The sequence below is a fragment of the Bos javanicus genome, chromosome 5 (genome assembly GCF_032452875.1).
Source record: "Bos javanicus breed banteng chromosome 5, ARS-OSU_banteng_1.0, whole genome shotgun sequence".
In the NCBI taxonomy this organism is placed as follows: Eukaryota; Metazoa; Chordata; class Mammalia; order Artiodactyla; family Bovidae; genus Bos; species Bos javanicus.
In genome coordinates this window covers 4,004,721-4,016,779 of record NC_083872.1, presented here as the reverse complement: position 1 = coordinate 4,016,779, position 12,059 = coordinate 4,004,721, and positions in this window count along the sequence as shown.

The following is a 12,059-nucleotide window of genomic DNA, read 5'->3' as shown; positions in this document are numbered from 1 at the left end:
TGAGGGACACCCAGAGAGGTTCACAGGGTTACATGGAGGAGGGAGATAGAGGTGACCAGGAGGAGAAGAGAGGGAATCAAAAGGGGCGAGAGCAAGCTATCCAGTAATCACTTCCCTATGTGTTTTCCACAGTCTGGATCCCTCAGAGATGTTCACGGAGTTACACAGAGAAGAGAAGAGGGAGGAAGGAGACAGAGGTGGCCTGGAGGATAAAAGGGGGAATCAAAGGAAGAGAGACAGATCCAGCCAGTAATCAGTTCCCTAAGTGTTCTCCACAGCCTGGAACACACAAAGAGATTCACAGAGTTGGGTAGAGAAGAGAAGGGGGAGGGAGGAGATAGAGGCAACCTGGTGGACAAAAAGGGGGAGAGAGCAATCAAGCCGGTAATCTCACTCCCAAGTAAAAATGGGTAGTGAAGATTGGGTTCTTAAAGGTACAAAATTGATAACAAATACCAAAAGGCAAAGATTAAATATCTAGAGTAGAGGTTAGATTCTCAAAAATGCAATATTTAACACAACAAAGCAAAGTCACAAAAATTATAAAATATATATATATATATATGAAGTTTGCTTTAAAAATAGCATATTTTTTTTGCAAGGTAATAGTAGGTTATAAAAATTAAAATTAAAGGAGTATAGAGGACTTAAAAATTAAAAAAAATTAAAATTAAAAAATGATAATAGTAAAAATATATCTAGGACCCTCTCTGGAGCTCTTGCAGACAGTGTGGGGTTAGTTCATTTTCAGATAGTTCCTTGATCCCACTTATACTTCTCAAGATCTATAGGCCCCTTCCTATATAGTCAATGCTAACTACAGGATTTTAATCTATTACACCTGTCACTTCCAAAGTGGTTCCCTCTGTTTATGTTAGATTCCTCTGTTTGCTGGTCTCTTCAGTGTCTAATTTCTGCCCTGACACAAGGGGGAAAAGATAGTCACTTATTTAGGCTCACTTGTTCAGTCGTGCTGTGGGGAGTGAGGAACAATGCAATCAAATATTACTGGCGTGTGTGGGGAGTGCTTGCAGTGTCTCGGCCGCACTGGGTTTGCCCCCACTCACGGCGTGTGTGCTTTCCCGGTCTACACATCTCAGGCTCTAGGTTGCTCTGCTGGGAACTGTCTGAGGCTGGCCCTGTGTTGCATGCACTTCCCAGGTCTAAGCTGCTCAGGTTCAGGTTCTCAGGTACTCCACAAAGGCTCAGACTTGGTTGGGCCTGCGTTTTGTACCCTTCCCAGGTCCAAGCAGCTCAGGTGACCAGGTGTTTGGTGAGCGCAGTCTCCCCCAGTTGGAGGGTGCGTCTTATCACCTTCCCTATCCCAGCCTCTCAGTTTTCTAGGTGTATAATAGACACAGCTTCTCAGGTGTGCCGTGTGTCTCTTCGGGGGAGCTGATGTCTGGCTGCGACCCTCCTGGTGAATGTCAACCGTCCAGAATCCCAAGAAGTCTTGGTTAGCAACAAAGCCTGCTTGCAGTTTTGTAGAGGATGCCTCTCTGGGGCCACAATTGCCTGCTTCCACCTCTGGATGCCCTCGCCTGTCTGTCTCCAGCGGGGGATGGGCCATTCCTCAGCTGGCTAGGGCTGCTCAGTCCTTGGTTCGGTGAGCAGGCCTTGCAGTGTCTTAGGTTAGGGCTTTTCATGGGATAGCTATCCCACAGTCTGGGTTGCTATCTCAAGTTAGTTCCCTCAGGGGCATTCAGGCCTGGTCCTTATCCTAAGCAATGCAGCCCGTGCATCCGTGTCCAGCCCCTGCTTGCTAATGGCGGATGTGAGCGTCTGAGCTGCTTCTCCACTGAGAGTTACCATTAGGCACGTAATCTGTGGGTATTAATTATTTATTTATTTTTCTTCCCAGTTATGTTGACCTCTGATGTTCCAAAGATCTCCACAGACTCTCTGGTGAGAGTGTTTCCTGGTGTTTGGAAACTTCTCACTTTTTTAAGACTCAGGTCCCGGGATGGATCTCCATCCCTACCTCTTTGTCTCTCTTTTTATCTTTTATATTTTGTCTGACCTCCTTTCGAAGACAATAGGCTGCCTTTCTGGGTGCCTGATGTCCTCAGCCAGCATTCAGAAGCTGTTTTGTGGAATTTGCACAGAATTTAAATGTTATTTTGAAAAACTTGTGGGGGAGAAAGTGGTCTCCCTGTCCTATTCCTCTGCCATCTTAGAACCACCCCTAACAAGTAAGTGTTATTTTGCAGAAAATTGTTTTATATGAGTCATATATCTCAAGTAATAGAAATTTATGAAAAATTAGTAATTTCATTAATTATATATAGTAATATAGTAATGACAATATATTAATATTAATATATATTGATGTTATATATTATATAGTATTTGCCTTTGATGGAAGAATTATTGTTCTGGATTCAGTTCAGTTCAGTCGCTCAGTTGTGTCCAACTCTTTGCGACCCCATGAATCTTAGCACACCAGGCCTCCCTGTCCATCACCAACTCCCGAAGTTCACTCAGACTCACGTCCATCGAGTCAGTGATGCCATCCAGCCATCTCATCTTCTGTCTTCCCCTTCTCCTCCTGCCCCCAATCCCTCCCAGCATCAGAGTCTTTTCCAATGAGTCAACTCTTCGCATGAGGTGGCCAAAGTACTGGAGTTTCAGCTTCAGCATCATTTCTTCCAAAGAAATCCCAGGGCTGATCTCCTTCAGAATGGACTGGTTGCATCTCCTTGCAGTCCAAGGGACTCTCAAGAGTCTTCTCCAACACCACAGTTCAAAAGCATCAATTCTTCGGCACTCAGCCTTCTTCACAGTCCAACTCTCACATCCATACATGACCACAGGAAAAACCATAGCCTTGACTAGACGGACCTTTGTTGGCAAAGTAATGTCTCTGCTTTTGAATATGCTATCTAAGTTGGTCATAACTGTCCTTCTAAGGAGTAAGCGTCTTTTAATTTCATGGCTGCAGTCACCATCTGCAGTGATTTTGGAGCCCAGAAAAATAAAGTCTGACACTGTTTCCACTGTTTCACCATCTATTTGCCATGAAGTGATGGGACCAGATGCCATGATATTCATTTTCTGAATGTTGAGCTTTAAGCCAACTTTTTCACTCTCCACTCTCACTTTCATCAAGAGGCTTTTGAGTTCCTCTTCACTTTCTGCCATAAGGATGGTGTAATCAGCATATCTGTGGTTATTGATATTTCTCCCAGAAATCTTGATTCTAGCTTGTGTTTCTTCCAGTCCAGCGTTTCTCATTATGTACTCTGTATATAAATTAAATAAGCAGGGTGACAATATACAGCCTTGACGTACTTCTTTTCCTATTTGGAACCAGTGTGTTGTTCCATGTCCAGTTCTAACTGTTGCTTCCTGACCTGCATACAGATTTCTCAAGAGGCAGGTCAGGTGGCCTGGTATTCCCATCTCTTTCAGAATTTCCCACAGTTTGTTGTGATCCACACAGTCAAAGGCTTTGGCATAGTCAATAAGGCAGAAATAGATGTTTTTCTGTAACTCTCTTGCTTTTTCCATGATCCAGCAGATGTTGGCAATTTGATCTCTGATTCCTCTGCCTTTTATAAAACCAGCTTGAACATCTGGAAGTTCATGGTTCACATATTGCTGAAGCCTGGCTTGGAGAATTTTGAGCATTACTTTACTAGCATGTGAAATGAGTGCAATTGTGTGGTAGTTTGACCCTTCTTTGGCATTGCCTTTCTTGGGATTGGAATGAAAACTGACCTTTTCCAGTCCTGTGGCCACTGCTGAGTTTTCCAAATTTCTGCCATATTGAGTGCAGCACTCTCACAGCATCATCTTTCAGGATTTGAAAAAGCTCAACTGGAATTCCATCACCTCCACTAGCTTTGTTCATAGTGATGCTTTCTAAGGCCCACTTGACTTCACATTCCAGGATATCTGGCTCTAGGTCAGTGATCACACTATCATGATTATCTGGGTTGTAAAGATCTTTTTTGTACAGTTTTTCTGTGTATTCTTGCCACCTCTTCTTGATATCTTTCCCTTCTGTTACGTCCATACCATTTCTGTCCTTTATCTGTCCAACATTTCTGCATGAAATGTTCCCTTGATATCTCTAATTTTCTTGAAGATTTCTCTAGTCTTTCCCATTCTGTTCTTTTCCTCTATTTCTTTTCATTGATCACTGAGGAAGGCTTTCTTATCTCTTCTTGCTATTCTTTGGAACTCTGCATTCAGATGCTTGTATCTTTCCTTTTCTCCTTTGCTTTTCACTTCTCTTCTTTTCACAGCTATTTGTAAGGCCTTCCCAGACAGCCATTTTGCTTTTTTACATTTCATTTCCATGGGGATGGTCTTGATTCCTGTCTCCTGTACAGTGTTCTGGATTATGTCATACCAAGAGGAAATAAACCTTAAAGAGCAGTCCCAAAATGGCATTTGTCTCAGTAGTTGAAAGAGAATTTTGTCAGGACAAAAATAATAACATGAGGCTTGATACTTGAACCTTATCAACTTTCACACAGTGTGTCTTCTCTGCAGAATAAAGAAATATTGAAACTAAAGTATCAATGACAGGCCATGGGTAAAATGCAAACCAGAGGCTGAAGTATAAAACTAGAAACTTGCTTATATTTATCCAGAATGAAGAAAGCATTCACCATATGTCTGAGTTTATTTGAAGTAAGCCTAAGTGTTACATGATGAAGAATGATTCTGAAATAGAATGACCTAGTCAAATATCATGAAAAAGCAAAAGGCACCATTACATAATTGTGAGAAGATAAAATGCAAATATCAGTGTTTAATGCCATTTAAAAATATTTTGTTTGATCTCAAGATGGTAATTAGCTTAATAATAAGTTTAGTTCACAGAAACTATTGAACTATTAAATAGATTTAGAAATTTAAAAAGCTATTGATTTGTTCAAGTGATGTGTATCTTTTCCTCATTATACACTATAATGATTTTACCTACACAGCAGAACATGAGCCTTATTATTAATTACAAAAACTGCATGTGTCATGAAAGATTGTGCTTTTATTTTTTAGACATTCTTTAAATTTAGTTACCTAACTAAAATGTTAAAATGTTTTTCTTAATTCAGGTTTACTGTTGATTATCCCTTCCCACTTTTTTAACAGGATTGAAAACTAAATTTAGATGATTTCATTTTCTGGTTATAGTGGAATAGCTTATATCAGACAAACTCTCTCGACAAGAGTAAATACAAAACTGAAATAAAAATGAAAACTGCTGTTTGAAGACATTGGAAATCAACTCAGGAAATCAGGACTGGAATCAAGATTGCTGGGAGAAATATCAATAAGCTCAGATATGCAGATGACACCACCCTTATGGCAGAAAGTGAAGAAGAACTAAAGAGCCTCTTGATGAAAGTGAAAGAGGAGAGTGGAAAAGTGGGCTTAAAGTTCAACATTCAGAAAACTAAGATCATGGCATCTGGTCCCATCACTTCATGGGAAATAGATGGGGAAACAGTGGAAACAGTGGCTGACTTTATTTTTCTTGGCTCCAAAATCACTGCAGATGGTGACTGCAGCCATGAAATTAAAAGACTCTTGCTCCTTGAAAAGAAAGTTATGACCAAGCTAGACAGCATACTAAAAAGCAGAGACATTACTTTGCCAACAAAGGTCTGTCTAGTCAAGGCTACCGTTTTTCCAGTGGTCATGTATGGTTGTGAGAGTTGGACTATAAAGAAAGCTGAGTGCCGAAGAATTGATGCTTTTGAACTGTGGTGTTGGAGAAGACTCTTGAGAGTCCCTTGGACTGCAAGGAGATCCAACCATTCCACCCTAAAGGAGATCAGTTCTGGGTGTTCATTGGAGGGACTGATGTTGAAGCTGAAACTCCAATACTTTGGCCATCTGATGCAGAAATCTGACTCATTGGAAAAGACCCTGATGCTAGGAAAGATTGAGGGTAGGAGGAGAAGGGGATGACAGAGAATGAGATGGTTGGATGGCATAGCTGACACAATGGACATGGGTTTTGGTGGACTCTGGGACTTGGTGGTGGACAGGGAGGCCTGATGTGCTGCGGTTCATGGGGTCACAAGGAGTCAGACACGACTGAGCAACTGAACTGAAGAGCCCAAAGTTCCCAAGAGAACAAAAACACATTTGTAAACTTCATCCACACAGGGCTGTTGCTGTCAAAAATGGATCTCAGAACTTTCTGAAGTAGCACAAAATGGTAAAAACAAAAATTAGAATTCGGAGCTACCACAGTAGCTTGGAATTTGAAGACCAACATCTCAAAGCTACGGCAGTAATGAAGAGGTGATCATAAAATTAAGTGACTCATTGCCTGTATAGTACTTTCCAAATTATTATTCTGCAGTGAGAGAGGCTGAGTAAGCAAGAGCAATCTCTGCCAAAAAGGGAAGAAAAAGGGCTGTTCAGCTCCTGACTAAGAGGAAATGATCAGGAAAAGTACTCTAGGTTTTTAACAGAGATACAGCTGAATAAAGTATTAGCAGAATGGAAGATAAGTCAATAGAAAATATTGGGCTCCTAACAAAGTGACTGCGAATAAAAATGTAAAAAAGATTGTCATATATATATAAGTAAAACAACAACAAAAAAATGTAGACCTGTAACTGGAATCCTAGAAAGAGCAGAGAGAAAAGAAGGTGATAAGTTTTGTTTGAAGATACACTATTGTGACTCTTCTAAAATTGATAAAAAAAAAAAAAAAACAGAATGCTACAGAGACAGGAATGATAAATATTAAAGAGTCAGTCCTAGACAAACTATAGGAAATCACCAAAATTCACTCAGAAATAGAAAACTGTTAAAAGCAATCAGAGAAAACTAAAGCATTGCTTTCAAATAAGAAGCAATAATAACAGCATCCAATTTTTAAACATAAATGGTAAAACAAAAGTACAACAGGTGTATATTTTAAATTACTGAAAAGAAATAAATAGTAAGCTGTGATTAAATGTCCACCTAAAGTATATTGAAAACAAGTTAAATTTTACCTAAGACTCCTCCTACCTCCAGAAGAATAATCTACATTAACAGAAATACCAAAAATATTCTTGGAGCAAAAGAAAAGGTATCTCAATTGTATTTTCAATAATAAATGAAGACATAAGAACACTGAAAAAGATAAAAGTATGGCAAATTTAAATAAAACTGGTGATGTAAAGATAGTAATATCAAGAATTATGAATAATAAAAATACCTGACAAAGGAAGTACGAAGTGTGGGAAGGAATAAATATACCTAATACTTTAATAGGAATTTCATGCACACATGCAAAAAAAGGATATAAAAACAATCTCAAGTTAAATTAATAACACTTTTTCTCTAAATAAAATGGCTGCATTTTTCTGATACTTAATATTCATTCAAATATATATTTTTTATGTGTCATGTACCAAGATCTATATTAGGCCTTGGATATACACATAAGAATATGAAACATTCCCTGTTGTCAAGAACATTAAATATAGTTTAAGCAAATTTTCTCTAGTCTCAGATTCACCATTGATTTAATTTAGATTAGAAGAAAAGAACCACTTCTAAAATACATACTTAAGGAAAAACAAAAAATAGAACTGAAAATAAGACTGAATCAAAATTTGAATCCAAGATTTCTGCAATTCAGAACCTAACTTTTCTTGATTTCTTTAGTTATCAGTAAGAATTTATGCCATCATTATCCTCTTTATAAAAATTTTCTTACTTTACTTCTTTTGAACTTTTGGGATTGATAGTTTCATACGTGGCTAACTTTTATTTCATTTCTTACTTGTCTAAAATTGTAGTAGTGTTTACATATGTATAAAGTAGCATCTTGTAAAATATTTTATCTTCTTTTACTTTGGTGCTTCAGCGATATTCCTTTTTGATTTATGAACTAGTTATATCTAACTTGCCTGGCTCTGAAAATTGTAATACTTATTTAAAGAGGTTTGGCATTTTATTTGACATCAATTGCTTTCCTAGCAACAGGATAATGTTCTAAGCACACAATGATCATTAATCATCTTTTTAAACACAATTTAAACAAAAAGTAGAAATTCAAGTTATATTAGAAGTAGATCTCTATTTCCAGTTTTTTAAGGAATCTCCACACTGTTCTCCATAGTGGCTGTACTAGTTTGCATTCCCACCAACAGTGTAAGAGGGTTCCCTTTTCTCCACACCCTCTCCAGCATTTATTGCTTGTAGACTTTTGGATCACAGCCATTCTGACTGGCGTGAAATGGTACCTCATAGTGGTTTTGATTTGCATTTCTCTGATAATGAGTGATGTTGAGCATCTTTTCATGTGTTTGTTAGCCATCTGTATGTCTTCTTTGGAGAAATGTCTATTTAGTTCTTTGGCCCATTTTTTTGATTGGGTCATTTATTTTTCTGGAGTTGAGGTGTAGGAGTTGCTTGTATATTTTTGAGATTAGTTGTTTGTCAGTTGCTTCATTTGCTATTATTTTCTCCCATTCTGAAGGCTGTCTTAAAGCTGTGGTACATGTACACAATGGAGTATTACTCAGCCATTAAAAAGAATACATTTGAATCAGTTCTAATGAGGTGGATGAAACTGGAGCCTATTATACAGAGTGAAGTAAGCCAGAAAGAAAAACACCAATACAGTATACTAACGCATATATATGGAATTTAGAAAGATGGTAACAATAACCCGGTGTACGAGACAGCAAAAGAGACACTGATGTATAGAACAATCTTGTGGACTCCGTGGTAGAGGGAGAGGGTGGGATGATTTGGGAGAATGGCATTGAAATATGTATAATATCATATATGGAACGAGTCTCCAGTCCAGGTTTGATGCACGATACTGGATGCTTAGGGCTGGTGCACTGGGATGACCCAGAGGGATGGTATGGGGAGGGAAGGGGGGGGGGGGTTCAGGATGGGGAACACGTGTATACCTGTGGCAGATTCATTTCGATATTTGGCAAAACCAGTACAATATTGTAAAATTTTAAAATAAAATAAAATTAAAAAAATAAAGATAAGATTATCTGCTGTAAAAAAAAAAAAAAGAGAAGTAGATCTCATAGAGTGATATAGATTAAAATAATTCAAGTGATATAATAATCAGATTCATGGAATATTTTAGCAAGACAAATTAAGTCAGGTAAGTCAATGACACAGGATCAGATAAAGTCCCCCTTGCTTAATATGATGAAAGTTATTTTTTCTAATTATTATTATAGGACATATTTCAATAATTCAATTAAAGGAAGGCTAAAATATAACTGAGAATTGATGAAATATGATCATTATAGGGCAATGAACAACACAGAAATGAAATTGTAAATACAAAGCATTGTGAGGCACAGAAAAGTGCTACTAGTCCTTATTAATAAAAATGTCTCTTCCATTTCTGAAAACATTTTCTTCAGTATTATTTTTATTCATATTTAAAGATAAATAGGGCTTCCCTGGTGGCTCAGAGGCTGAAGTGTCTGCCTGCAATATGGGAGCCCTGGGTTCAAACCCTGGATCAGGAAGATAAATAAGCAAAAGGTCTAATTAACTCGTTTCTGACATTAACTTCCTCAGTGTTCAAAGCTACCCCTTATTCTGATAAGCAGACAGTGACACCACCATGAAATTAAAAGACACTGTTCCTTGGAAGGAAAGTTATGACAAACCTAGACATAGCATTAAAAAGCAAAGACATCAGTTTGCTGACAAATGTCTGTATAGTCAAAGTTGTGGTTTTTCCAGTAGTCATGTATGAAAGTGAGAGTCAGACCATAAAGAAGGATAAGTGCTGAAGAATTCAGTCCATACAGTCACTCCATCATGTCCAACTCTTAGCGACCCCATGGACTGCAGCATCACCAATTCCCGGGGCTCGCTCAAACTCATGTCCAAGGAGTTGGTGAATCCATGCAACCATCTCATCCTCTGTCATCCCCTTCTCCTCCCACCTTCAATCTTTCCCAGCATCAGGATCTTTTCTAATGAGTCAGTTCTTTTCATAGGTGCTAAAGTATTGGAGCTTCAGCTTCAGTATTAATTCTTCCAATGAATATTCAGGATTGATTTCCTTCATTGACTAGTTTCATCTCCTTGCAAACCAAGGGATTCTCAAGAGTCTTCTCCAACACCACAGTTCAAAAGCATCAATCGTTTCATGCTCAGGTTTCTTTATGTTCCAACTCTCACATGCATACATGACTATTGGAAAAACCATAGCTTTGAATATGTGGATCTTTGTTGGCAAAGTAATGTATCTTATTTTTAATAGGCTGTCTAGGATTGTCATAGCTTTGTGACATTGTCATGTCACACTGTTTCCATTGTTTCCCCATCTATTTGCATGAAGTTATGGGACCAGATGCCATGATTTTCGCTTTTTGAATGTTGAATTTTAAGTCAGATTTTTCATTCTCCTGCTTCACCTTCATCAAGAGGCTCTTTAGTTCCTCTTCACTTTCTGCCATAAGGGTGTTGTCATCTGCATATCTGAGGTTATTGATATTTCTCTCAGAAATCTTGATTCCAGGTTGTGCTTCATCCAGTCCAGCATTTTGCATCTTGTACTCTGCATATAAGTTAAACAAGCACGGTAACATTATACAACCTTGACACATTCCTTTCCTGATTTGGAACCAGTCCATTTGGAACCATGTCCAGTTCTAACTCTTTCTTCTTGACCTGAATACAGATTTCTCAGGAGGCAGATCAGGTGGTCTGGTATTCCCAGAACACCTTGTTAAGAATTTTTCAAAGTTTGTGTGATCCACACAGCCAACAGATTTAGCACAGTCAATGAAGCAGAAATAGATGTTTTTCTGGAATTTTCTTGCATTTTCTATGATCCAATGGCTGTTGGCAATTTGACCTCTGGTTCCTCTGCCTTTTCTAAATCCAGCTTGAACATCTGGGAGTTCACAGTTCACGTATTGTTGAAGCAAGGCTTGGAGAATTTTGAGTATTACTTTACTACAGTGTGAAAAGAGTGCAACTGTGCAGTAGTGCAATTGAGCATTCTTTGGCATTGCCTTTCTTTGGGATTGGAATGAAAACTGAACTTCTCCAGCCCTGTGGCTACTGCTGAGTTTTCCAAACTTGTTGACATTTTGAATGCAGCACTTTCACAGCATCACCTTTTAGGATTTGAAATAGCTCAGCTAGAATTCCATCATCTCCACTAGCTTTTTTCTTAGTAATGCTTTCTAGGGCCCACTTAACTTCACATTCCAGGATATCTGGCTCTAGGTGAGTGATCACACCATCGTGGTTATCTGGGTTGTGAAGATCTTTATTTGTATAGTTCTTCTGTGTATTCTTGCCACCTCTTCTTAATATCTTGTGCTTCTGTTAGGTAGATACCATTTCTGCCCTTTATTGTGCCCATCTTTGCATGAAATATTCCTTTGGTATCTCTAATTTTCTTGAAGAGATCTCTAGTCTTTCCCATTCTATTGTTTTCCTCTATTTCTTTGCATTGATCACTAATGAAGGCTTTCTTATCTCTCCTTGCTATTCTTTAGAACTCTGCATTCAGATGGGTATATCTTTCCTTTTATCTTTTGCCTTTCACTTCTCTTTTTTTCTCCACTATTTGTAAGGCCTCTTCAGACAACCATTTTGTCTTTTTGCATTTCTTCTTCTTGGGGATGGTTTTGGTGACAACCCCCTGTACAATGTTATGGATCCCCCTCCATATTTCTTCTGGCACTTTGTCTATCAGATCTAATCCCTTGAATGTGTCACTTCCACTGTATAATTGTAAGGAATTTGATTTAGGTCATACCTGAATGGTCTAGTGGTTTTTCCCTACTTTCTTCAATTTAAGTCTGAATTTTGCAATAAGGAGTTCATGATCTGAGCGACAGTCAGCTCCTGGTATTGTTTTTGATGACTGTACAGAGCTTCTCTCTCTTTGGCTCTAAAGAATATAATCAATCTGATTTCTGTATTGATCATTTGATGACGCCCATTTGTAGAGTCTTCTCTGGTGTTGTTGGAAGAGGGTGTTTGTTTATGACCAGTGCGTTCTCTTGGCAAGGCTCTGTGAGCCTTTACCCTGCTTCATTTTGTACCCCAAGGCCAAACTTGCCTGTTACTCCAGGTATCTCTTAACT